We start from the raw sequence: 12,682 nt of genomic DNA, 5'->3' as shown, positions 1-12,682 counted from the left end.
ACCCTTATAGCTGCAAAAACTGTTTGTCAGCTCAAGCCCACAGGGGTCACATTCTGTTCTGCTGTTTGCTGGTGAAAGAAAGAAAATCGCTCCGAGTGATCTTGGAGTGATAGAAAATACAGATGCTCCAGTTTTCAAAAACCTTGAAGAAAATGTTAATAATAATTTCTGTAATATGAATGTGTAATTTGAACTTTCCAGTTCCAGAAAGTTGTGTAAGAGCTTGCAATAAATGATTTTGCACTATTAATGCTGTGTCCTTTTAGCTTTGAGTGCTTATGAATGTAAACAGGCATCACTTTATCAGACATCCAACTAATATCTCACTTTAATCAAAGAATAATTTTAATTTTATATCAAGACATGCAGATATCTAGGCCCATTTTGAAATAATCACCCACTGTATCTTCGCAGAATTAGCAGCCCTGTTAGTTGCGACCGTTAAACTTTAAGGGAATGTTATTATTTTATTTAATATTTTGTGTAATTTGTCTAATTAATTATGCTTTTAGTAGCCAAGTATTTTCTACTACTCTTACTCAGTCTTTGGGGTAACGCATTAAAGTAACATGAGTTACGCAATCAGATTACATTTTTCAAGTAACTAGTAAAGTAACGCATTACTTTTAAATTTAAAAATTTTATATCTGGGTTACTTTTCCAAATAGGTAACTCAAGTTACTTTGTTTCATTGACAGACAGCTCTCCTGTCTCCATGTTGAGAGAAATCAGGAGTTAGTGCAGAGGCGTTTTGTGCGCTGTGTGAACATGCATTTACTCATCTCACCTGCACAAAAACAGATTCAGTATTCCTCAAAGTGTATAAAAAACAATGAAATGCAAACTCTGAATATTACACAAACCTGCAATAATTAAACGTTGAATTACGCAAGTATACTTTATGTATTTAATCTCACTTTATTAACCAATTGTCTTTGCTGCTGACCTTCAATGAACCAATTCAACCATACTAAAAAGCAAAAGCTATTCTTCTGCAATTCAGAATGGCAGCACAGCTGAAAGGTATATTTGAGCTGCGCCCTCTACTGTACACGCTTGAATTTGTATTTCCTTCAGCCTGAGGTTCATTTCCTAAAAAAATGTAACTTTTTTTGGTTATTAAAAAACAAACAAGCAAGCCCAGCCCAGGTGAGAAAAAGTAACGTAACGCATTACGTTCCATAAAAAATAACGCAATTATTTACTGTTTTTAGGGAGTAACCTTACTTTTTAAAGTAACTACCACCATTTAGTAAAGTATTACCAGCATTTAAATCCATCCTGGAGAATGTTCTTCCAGATTCAGTGCAGATAATGCGTAAAGATTCTGCAGATTCCATCTGAGCGTTTAGGTAATAGTAAATCAGTACAGTTAGTTCGTTTACAGAAGGATGGATACTCTGCATCTCCTTTGGGAACAGGACAGTTTCCTGCACTTAAAATGAATCAGCTGTTGGGGCGCGTCACTGACAGAAGCCTTTGAACTGGATATACAATATTAGAGGCTTTGGAAAAGGGTCAATCTGCCCAGAATAATGTGTGTGGAAACTTCTGGAAACTCCTTACCAGGCAGAGAAATGATTATGTGCTGTTGACTGACGCGTTTCTACGGTTCACCAGAAATGAAAAATGTTATGTGTGTCTTCAAATCAATGTCCTCCACAAATGATTCATTTTTAGAGTGCTACCATTTAAAATGCATTGTTTTATGTCATTCGATTCCAATGAAGGAATGTACTTGTGCGGTGAAGGTTAAACTTGTGATTAGCTCTAACAATGTAAGTTTCAGTTTCTTGGGTTTGCTGCTGTGTTGTTGTGTTGAGTCAACGTTAAATCTTTAAATGTGTAGTTAGATTCACCCCTGAGAATTCAGAAGTGCTTCTGCCTGGAATCCATGCAGTTCAGTTGTTGTTACCAAGGCAACAGGCTCTCTGCAATGCACCTCCTGTTTGCCTATTTGGAGACAGGAAGCCTGAAGCATTGACTCCGTGTGCCAACAGCCCCACATTAATTCCCCCTCATGCTGATGGAAGAAGATTTCTAATACTTTTAATTAGAGGTTACGCTCTCTCTCTCTCTCTCTCTCTCTCTCTCTCTCTCTCTCTCTCTCTCTCTCTCTCTCTCTCTCTCTCTCTCTCTCTCTCTCGTTCTGTCTCTCATTTTTGCATTGTCAGATAAACTATAAAAGTTTTGCAACGTGTTAAAATACTTGTTAAAAGAAAGCTGCACAATGAGGGTTCAGTTTAAAGCTCCTCTCCATTAGGCAGTGCTTGTACTTTAAAAGTGGCATGTTGGCACGCACATTTGGCACTCTCCCTGAATATGCTACACTTTGGTCTCCCAGGACTTTTTTTTTTTTTTTTTAAAGAAAATGCCAATCAAATATATTTGATTATGTTGTTTATTAGATACGTTTACGTAACTTATACAAGTATTAAACACATCAAATGTCTGTATCCCTCCTTAAATTATGATTTTCATAATATGATCATAATATGAGTAATTTATGACCTCAGGGATTGTGAAAACCCCAACAATTAAATTCAATAAAATCCACCCAATGTTGTAACTGGATGTTCAGTTCATTGTTGTGACAAACTTTAAAATACATAATCCCATTTTAATTAAGTATCAGTATCAAAAAAACATTTGGTCCCAATATATATATATATATATATATATATAGTGTGTGTGTAATATTTTTTTTGTTTACAGTATTTCTTTATAAACTTAATAAACCTTTTGGTTGACAATTAATGTTTTCTGAAGCTTAAGCACATACATTGTCTGAAATTTGTTTAAAGGTCCCGTTCTTCGTGATCCCATGTTTCAAACTTTAGTTAGTGTGTAATGTTGTTGTTAGAGTATAAATAATATCTGTAAAATTATAAAGCTCAAAGTTCAATGCCAAGCGAGATATTTTATTTAACAGAAGTTGACTACAAAAAACGGCTGGATTGAACTACATCCCTCTACTTCCTTCTTTAATGACGTCATTAAAACCGTGTTTTGACTAACCTCCGCCCACAGGAATACAGGCGTATTGATGGCGAAATGTCAACAGACGTGGTTGATGTTTATCTATAATCGGATACCGCAAAAGTTTAATTCGAAGTTGTTAGTTTGCTCTGTCCATTTCACCACGGACTGTTTTTCTAACCTGGGACAATATCAAGCAGACTTCTCTCAGCGTTTCATACTGACGGGGGCAATTTCAACTATATTCCAGCAAGCGGTAAGTAGTGATTTACTATGGAAGTAGCGATCAACTTCACATCGTTTCTCTTATTAGGATGAAAATAATCGTACTTAAACTGTGATTAATATACAGAAAGCGATCAAAGAACAATCCCTTTCCAATCGCCCAAGCTGTCAATCACACAGCGCAAGTTTATCTGGACACTTGCCAAAACTCGTTATGAAATCAATGACGCTGTTACACTGCACAACGAATCTCTTACTGTATTTATATACATCATGTTTGCATTGGTGAAATCATTAGTGAGTGCAGAAACTGCGTTGCAATGATAAGATCTTTTTTCACGCGATCAACAGGCTGTTATCTGCTCAGTGCTCATCACTGCAACCTTTTATGTGATTGAAATAGATCTAAATACTTAAAAAACTTCTCACGATTCGTTAATCCTGATAGCTGTAATAGTAAAAACTTATAATAGCTGTAATAGTAAAAGTTTTCCAGATAGTTCCACATGTAATGCCAGATATTTCATATTAAAGCATGTCAGCCAATCACAGCAGTGGGCGTTTACGCTGAAGTCTCACAGCAGACACGCCCCTTCAAACAGGGTGTTCAAATCAAGGGATGAAATCAGGCTAGGAAATATGCCTTTTATTTCTAAATTATAAAAAATTTTGATCTAAAAAACATACTAACATTATAAGGGCACCCCAGGAAACATTATAAAATAATAAAATAATCCATGGAATGGGACCTTTAAGACTTCTGATCCAGGCCATAATATGTATCATATTTGTGGAAAGTGCACTTGCTTTGCACGATAAATCAGAGCAAAGAAAACTTCGGATGAAGTTCACTGTTCATCTGTCTCTCTCATTCACTCTTCCTGTCTATATTTGCATCTGTTCTGCTAACCCACAGCAGATCTCATGTTGAGCAGGACGCCAGCTGGCCGAAGCTTTTCCTTTTATCCTGGGCAAAAGCTTTACTCATAAATGCAGTGCCGCTTTTTAAACGGGGCATTTAATGTCTGATGGAGAGCAGCTCTGCCGATGTTATCAGGCTTGTTTAACAGGTTTATTTATCACCCTTTGATGGTGGAGCCAGTATCACTGTTTCTCAGCTCTCAATGTCCTCTAAGCAAATGTGGAATCAGGCATCTAAAAAGCCCAGCATGCCTTTCCAGGTCATCCGCACTCCGGCTTTAAGTTGAGGGATCATCTAGAGCACATGGGCATCCATAAATGATACTTTGAGTACAGTTACAATAAAATCCGAAGCTCGGAAGCAAAACTTTATCATGCCAGTATTCTAAAGACAGTCTGATGTACTATATGAATAAAAATATTCATTGCTCAAATCTTATGTAATCTCTCCTGTACAGTATCCCTCAGGCCCAAACCCCATCAGATGTGACTCCACAGGCCTCAGCACACCAAACCCTGCTTGTGAACAGAAGCTTTGTGGGATGATCACTTACACCGACCCTGCAGACACGCAGATAAGTGACATTTGACATTCCTCTTCATACACTGTTTACATTCCTTTTGAGCGAATGGGGATGATGACAGCATAGTTGTACAGTTACAGTATCTGGGTGTTTATGTTTGAGTGATTATAGCCTCTGTTAATAGTGGGGGTGTGATTGTTGTTTATTGGGCTTTTGATGAAGGATGGAGAGGAAGGAGTGATTAGTACACTTGAGATATCACACACAGGTAGGAATGGGTGGTGTGTAAGACTACTTTCACATCTCAACACTCAAAAACGGCTGCAAATGTGGTAGTATTCTTAAATAAAGGCTAAAACAGACCATCATGACTAGCCCAATTTACTGCCATGCTAGAATAAAGGAATAGTTCACCCAAAAAAGGACAATTCTGTCATTATCTCTTTCTTCTGTTGAACACAAAAGAAGATATTTTGAAGAACGTCAGTAACCAAACAGTTGACGGGCCCCATTGACTTACTATACTTCCATACTATGGGGCCTATCAACTGTTTGGTTACCCATATTCTTCAAAATATCAGCAATTTTCGTTAAACCTTGCCTTCTCGCTGAATATTGTCAAACTTTGGCACACTGGAGTTTTTTAAAGCTGTCTTCTAAGCATTCCTCAGGTCTGTGTTTCTCCTCTCCCAGCGGCTGGTTAGGCCATCAGTGACTCCTTCTGGTACACCAATTTCTGCTTTCTTTCATTTGTAACTCTGCATTATGGCTTGTTAGCGTCCATCCTCTCTCTCCTTGCCCATTGTTTTCCTCATTGCTCCTCCTCTTCCTCTTGAGATTTTTCATTGGATGGTTTTGGGTTGAGGGGAATGTTTTTCGGAATGGATCTGGCCATGTGTGCATCTCTAAACCATATGGAGACTCTACCTCCCCCTGTGAGACAGACGCTGATTCTTACATACACTCAGTCTTTTTAGTGGAGAAATGTAAACCTATACTCCGGGGCTCAATGATAATGATTTGTTTCTGTCGGCCCAGTCAGGCCAGTACATTTTATAGTTGCTCGACCAACATGGCTTTCAGTTTGCAATCATACAACTATAATTTTATATACAATTTATTTAATTATATTTATTATATTTTATGAATTATATTTAATTTATTTAAAATTGCTAATAATTAGATAGATAGATAGATAGATAGATAGATAGATAGATAGATAGATAGATAGATAGATAGATAGATAGATAGATAGATAGATAGATAGATAGATAGATAGATAGATAGATAGATAGATAGATAGATTTGACTTTTAATTTCAGTTTAAAAATGGCTTGGTTTTAGTTTTTTAATTTGCAATACATGAAGCTGTTCCTCCATGAAATCTTTGAACTCATAGATGTGTTAGCCAGTTAGATAACTTTATCTGGGTGACATTTAAATCAACAGAATTCACAAAAGCAATGTTCAAAACAAGACATAAAACGTCCAAAAGCTGACCTGAAACACACTCACATTGGTCCTGGTGCATTATTGTTAAGCCCTGTGCTCGTATTTTCTTTATCACTGCATATGGATATCATTTGGTGTAGTAGATACAGTGTATATGAGTGTATGATTGCTTATATAGGGAGAAGACACTGGATTTCGCTTTTGGGAAATTTAGGGCTTGTCCCTGCTTGTGGTTTTCTACTCATTGCCTGAGTGAATGTGAGAGATGGCTGCATTCCTGCTACAATACATTTGTGCATGGTTTTGATATTCAGTAAAGCATAAATCAAGCCCGAGTTCAAAGATTGGCCTCATTAGACATCTGACTGTCTGAGAGCCTATATAGCTTGCAGACTGGAACACACACATGTGTGTCTGTGTGTGTGTGTGTGTGTGTGTGTGTGTGTGTGTGTGTGTGTGTGTGTGTGTGTGTGTGTGTGTGTGTGTGTGTGTGTGTGTGTGTGTGTGTGTGTGTGTGTGTGTGTGTGTGTGTGTGTGTGTGCGCATGCACTTGCTTGCATGCTTTCTTGCTTTCTTGTTTGCCTGCTTGCTTGCTTGCTTGCTTGTGTGTGCGTGTGTGTGTGTGTGTGTGGATATGCAATTTAATTGTAAATATAACCAAAAAGTTGTAAAGTGTGGACTGAGGTCTGTAAAGTGTGATTAAAACTTTAACAGTTTTGACAGTTTCGACTTCAGGTTCTGTCAGTCAGTGTGTCTTTGGCCTATATTTTCTGACATTCATCAGACTCAATGGCTTCTTTGCCTTATGGAATAATAGCTAATAGAAAGGATGGGCTTCTGGATCAGGTCCAAAAGAGGCACCCTAACCTGCCTGGACCATGTGCAACTAGATACTCTTGGTTTCAAGTGTTCTTTTATGGCCCTACTGGTGGCCATATAGTATTTTATGATCGACATACTGTAAAACAAATAGTCTTAGCAGCACATAAGGATTGAATACATATTCATGAAGCACCCCAGCAAGGTATGAAAGAAACTATTGCATGAGTCTCAAACTGGGCCAAATGTGGTCCTTAAAGTTTATCTTTAAATCTGGGATGCAAATTAATGTAACCTGAAAATCCATTGGTTTTCAAACTAGAGTTGGTTTTCATACATCCATCCATACTGTACATACATAAAATGTATTAAACATATTTATTTACATATAAATGTAAATATTTATTTAACGGATTTAAAAAAAAAAATCCATTTCATTCAACTTTTATTCTGAATACATGATGTTAATATAAATATATCTATATTAAATATCTAAATAAATAAATAAAGCATTTAAAGAATTTTTTTTTTTTACTGTTTCATTTTGCTTTTTTCTGATTAAAAAATATTAATATCAAATATTTTATTCGAGTTAAAAGAATATTTTATAGTATATATAAAAAATATATAAATAAATAAAAAACATACATATATACAACAGATTATATTTTACTCATTTGTTTATGTTTTTGTACAGTGACAATATAAAAGGTAAATCCTTTAAACAATATGTTGTCTTTTAATGTCACATTAAATATTTTTCTCTCAGTTTTTTTTTTTATTATTATTTATTTTTATACATACAAATAAGTAACTGCCATTATATTAGTGACAGTGTCCCTCACACGTTTTTATTTACCATATATGTGAATAAATTGCTATTTATTTCAGGTTTTTATCCATTAAAATAACATCTGAGCATCACATCAAAGCCATATCGTGATGTTTCTGGTCTCTTAATGAGGCGGATACCTGCCTGATCTGCAAGGAGTAAATTACATTGCAGAAATACAATCTCAGGCATCATTAGTCCACTAAGCATGCAGAGCAGTGCACTACGTGTGAGAAAGAGATGAGTGGCTCAGCAACAAAAAGATCAGTCCATGCACCAATAACTGTATTTAAAGGGATACTCCACTTTTTTTGGAAATAGGCTAATTTTACAACTCCCCCAGAGTTAAACAGTTGAGTTTTACCGTTTTCGAATCCATTCAGCAGAATTTCTGATATTTAGAAGAATATCAGTAACCAGACAGTTTCTGGTCTCATTGACTTACATAGTAGGAAAAAAAATATATACTATGGAAGTCAATGAGACCAGAAACTGTCTGGTTACTGATATTCTTCTAAATATCAGAAACTCGGCTGAATGGATTCGAAAACGGTAAAACTCAACTGTTTAACTCTGGGGGAGTTGTAAAATGAGCCTATTTCCAAAAAAAGTGGAGTATCCCTTTAAAGTACATGATTGGACCTAAAAACAATTGTATTTTTTTTAACTCAGTCAACTGGCCCCTGATGGAGAGTAAAATTTGGGTTGAAAACCCCTAGTGCAATGCTGTGTGTGTGTGTGTGTGTGTGTGTGCGTGTGTCTGTGTGTGTGTGTGTGCGTGCGCCCGCGCTGTGTGTGCGTGCATGTTCCAAACAGACAGACAAAGAGCACATATTTTTGTGTTGGTTTTAAGTGTCATTTGGAGGTGTGTTTTGTTGTTGCTGATGAGCACGTCGGCATACTTTAGGCCTTGTGGATTGAGGTGGGCACTGAGCCAAATATCTACCAGCAGGGGATACGTATCTTTGTGATTGCCGTGGGCAACAAGTCCTTGATTTCCTGGATAACTTGCCAGTTATGCCAGAGACCGCAGACATGCACACGCACAACTATAATATCATATTCATATTCTCACCATATTACTACTCCACAGCTCTCCTTATTTCTTCTCTCTGTTGACACACTTCCATAACTTTAAATGAGGCACTTGTGTTTATATTACATCAATCAATACGATTTCCACCCAAAAGCAAAACTCAGGCAGGCGCATTATTTAAACATGGACTTTAAACTCATTCCACGTCAAAAACACAATTAAAGTGGAGTCGGAATGGCCCTGCAGGGCAGAATAATGAACTGTTTGAGCCATCGGAGCACAGAAAATGAACTTATAATTAAGATTTCAGCATTGCACTAAATCTATACATCATCCGATTGGATTGTATTTCTCCAAGGAGCATGTGAAGCAATCGCTATTTATTATTCATAACTGCTGAAAACATGAAAACAGTCTTTTGTGTTGACGCAAGGTCTATGATGGAATCGTGGTACAGACACAAAAGGTGACAGCCAGTGAAGAGAGGCCTCAACTAACATGCCTGTAAAAACAAGCTAACGCACCAAAGGAGCAATTACCCATCATGTCAGTGATGTTTTTACAACGTAGTGTCAGAAACTCAGCCCAGCCCTGTGAATTCCTAATGTATGACCGACAGGAGAGATATATTTGGTTTTCACTGTTTCTCTTATACTCATCCCTGCGTACATTGTTGTTTTTACTCAAGCCTAAAGCTTGAATTTAATCAAAGCACACTTCAGCTGCAGTATGAAGCACTTTGGGGTTTCGTATGCATTAAAAAAAACAGCAATTAGCAGCTAGTTTTAAAAGACAAGCCTGGTTAATATTTCCCAGGCTGAGTAGCCATTATCAGCTTTGTTCAAAATGTATTCCTCAATGCATTTAATTGCTTGATAATGCAGTAACAGCACCATTATCGTACAGTGAGTTTTCTTGTGAAACTGGTCTAAAACGATTTCCAACACTAAATAGTTCTTGAAAATATTAGGTCTCAAATGTTCTTTGTTGGTGGGCATTTCTCACAGCAGTCCTATACTTTCCATCATTTCTCTGTAGCACCGTCTGCATTGTGTGAGTTCAATCAGTCAATCAGATATAATGTACAATCAGTCGGTTATTATTGCAAAATGAACACAGGCAGAGCAATCAGGGTCTGGATTTAACACATGTGGGTCTTTTTTTTTTTCATTTGTTTTTCATTTTGTGATAATGGCCAGCTGACTGTACATTATTTGTCTTATTTCATGGCTACTTACCAAATAAATACAGAATTGAGATGCACTATTGGTTTGAGATAAAGGTATTATGGGAGAGAGGAGGAAGAAAAAAATAACTAGAACAGTATATGAAAATTATTTGCCAGAAACTTCAATCAATTACACACATTAGTGTTCATATATAAACATATTTTACCAAAGAATGCTTCAACTGACCAATCAGAATCAAGGATTTCAGAGAAACATGTAAAATATCAAGGTTAGAGCATGCAGGTCTGCTTGATACTAAATCTGTTTTTTAGACTTTAGATGGCATACACTAAGTTGAAAATGTTGGGGTCGGTAAGGTTTATTTAATTTTTTCAAAGAAAACTGTTATGTTCCTCAAAGCTGCATCAAAATACATAAAAACAGTAATATTGTGAAATATTATTACAATTTAAAATAACTGCTTTCTATTTTAAAATGTCATATATTCCTGTGATAGCAGAACTGAATTTTCAGCATCATAACTGTCATATGATCCTTCAGAATTAATTCTATATGCTGATTTTCTAAAGAAACTTTCGTTATTGTTATCAGTTTTGAAAACAGTACTGTTTAATATTTTATTATTAGTATTCATTTCTTTAAAAATAAATCTTACTGACACCAAACATTTGAAATGGGTGTGCAAGGTTTGAAGTGCAAGTATTCTTCAAGCCTGAAAATCTTATGATTGTTATGTAAAGTGGTCTAAAAAGCTTTCGATGAAAAAGCTCCCAAAGCCATTTACACAAATCTAATCTACAATCTCTTTTTTCTTTCAGTCTTCTCATCCCTCTTTTTTTCATTGGTTCTTCGCCTCTTCATCCCTGCAGACACCCACAGTCATGAGGATTTATGTCTCTCTTGGCGTCCTATAGATAGAGCTGACCCAGTGGCCAGAGAGGTCCTGAGACATGAAAGCCTGACCTTACTGTGCCCAGCAGGGCTCTGCACACCTGTGGGTCGGCCAGGAGGACACTGGGAATCAATTTCTCTCTCTCTCTCTCTGTCCTTCCACTCAGTCAATGCCTTCTTCATCTGTAACTTTAATACTCGCCTTTGTAGCATCTCCCTATGGGCTATCTGAGGGATTGTCCATTACACGGTGTGTCACACTGTTTTTCAAAACTCTGAGATTTTGTTTTGGACTCTAGGTAACTCCATAAATTGTGCTATCATCCTTGGCCAAAATGAGATTAAATTGGAAGATTCATTTAATTTAATTTCACATTTTAGTGCAATTAATTATTTTATTTTTTATTTATGCATATTTATTTATTATTGATATTTGATTTATATAAAAGATAATACATAAATAATAAATAAATAAATAAATATTTTTATATCCAAAATATGTTTTATTATATACAACAAATATATGTATACATTCTTCTACTTGTATGCAGTTCTCTTTATAGCCTCTTGAGTGTTTTTTTTTTCTTTTTTTCTCTCCATGATGGCCCCATGCCTGACCTTTGACCTAGTTTTTCAGCTTGTCAGGTCTGTGTATGTGAATGGGGCTTGCTGAATTATAGTGTGTCATGAGTGACAGCTGGCAAGAACCAATAAACTCCATCCCTGCATTCCTGCAGAAGACCATTAAAGACCTGTCACATCGCTTTCTCTGTTCAAACAGGGCAGTTACTGTGTTTTACACTGCTGTTCAAACGCAGCTCTTTGGGAAGGCATGTGACCAGCTTAGAGGTCTGGCTTTTTTATTTGTAAGATCTAAAAGCCCTGGTGCTACATGTGGAATAAGTCCACCTTTTTGACACCAACTTCTGCTGCTGCTTTTCAAAAGTCACATTTGGGAGGTCTCACGTACTTCCACAATAATTGGAAATGATTTTTTACCAATTAAGTACCTAAATTAGTACCCAATTTTGTCCCGAGAGATTACATGTGCAAAACTTAAGGAAGTTTTTTGTCACAGCTGGTCAGGCAAGGAAAGAACAGATGGATACTTTTTTGGTCAAACAAACAACACACGATAATCTAAAACCATAGGAGAAAAAGAAACCGCAACAGCTAAAATACACAGGCTAAATGATGAACCAAGCAAGACGCAGGTGAACATAATCAATTAATAAATCAGAAACAAAGGACATAATCAGAAACCAAGCAAACAGGAAATAAACACAGGGAGGAATCCAAAGGAAGCTCAACATAAGAGTCCATAACAGAACAGTTTGTGGATTGTCTGTATTTTGGCCATTAGCTTTTTTTGTAATGCAGTGATTTTAATAACTTGCTGCAGGAGTTTTTAATGTCATGATGCTGCTCAGGTGACTTTGATGCACATAATAACTGTGCAAGACCTCAAAACATAATATAAAACAAAGTCAATTACCAAGAATTTTTATTTTGCAACAAACGTTTAACCACTGAAGAAACATTTGAAATTCAGAATGAATAATACAAAAAACAGACAAACCTCTTTACAAAGAACCAAATGTCTTTAACTCAGTTTGTGCCTAAAACATTATATGGAATTATCTTCATCTTCTTAGTTGCTGCTCTCTCTTTCTTACTTTTCTTTTCACTCTCTCTCCCCATCCATCTTCTTGCTGTAACTGTGAGCCAACCTGTTGTAGCTCTTCCACACCCCCTAAACTTTCCCCTTTAGAGGTATTTGCTTCATTCATTCACTCTCTCTTTCCCTCACACA

The sequence above is a fragment of the Squalius cephalus genome (assembly GCF_949319135.1).
Source record: "Squalius cephalus genome assembly, chromosome: 4".
Lineage (NCBI taxonomy): Eukaryota > Metazoa > Chordata > Actinopteri > Cypriniformes > Leuciscidae > Squalius > Squalius cephalus.
Note: the sequence above shows the minus strand (reverse complement) of the source record.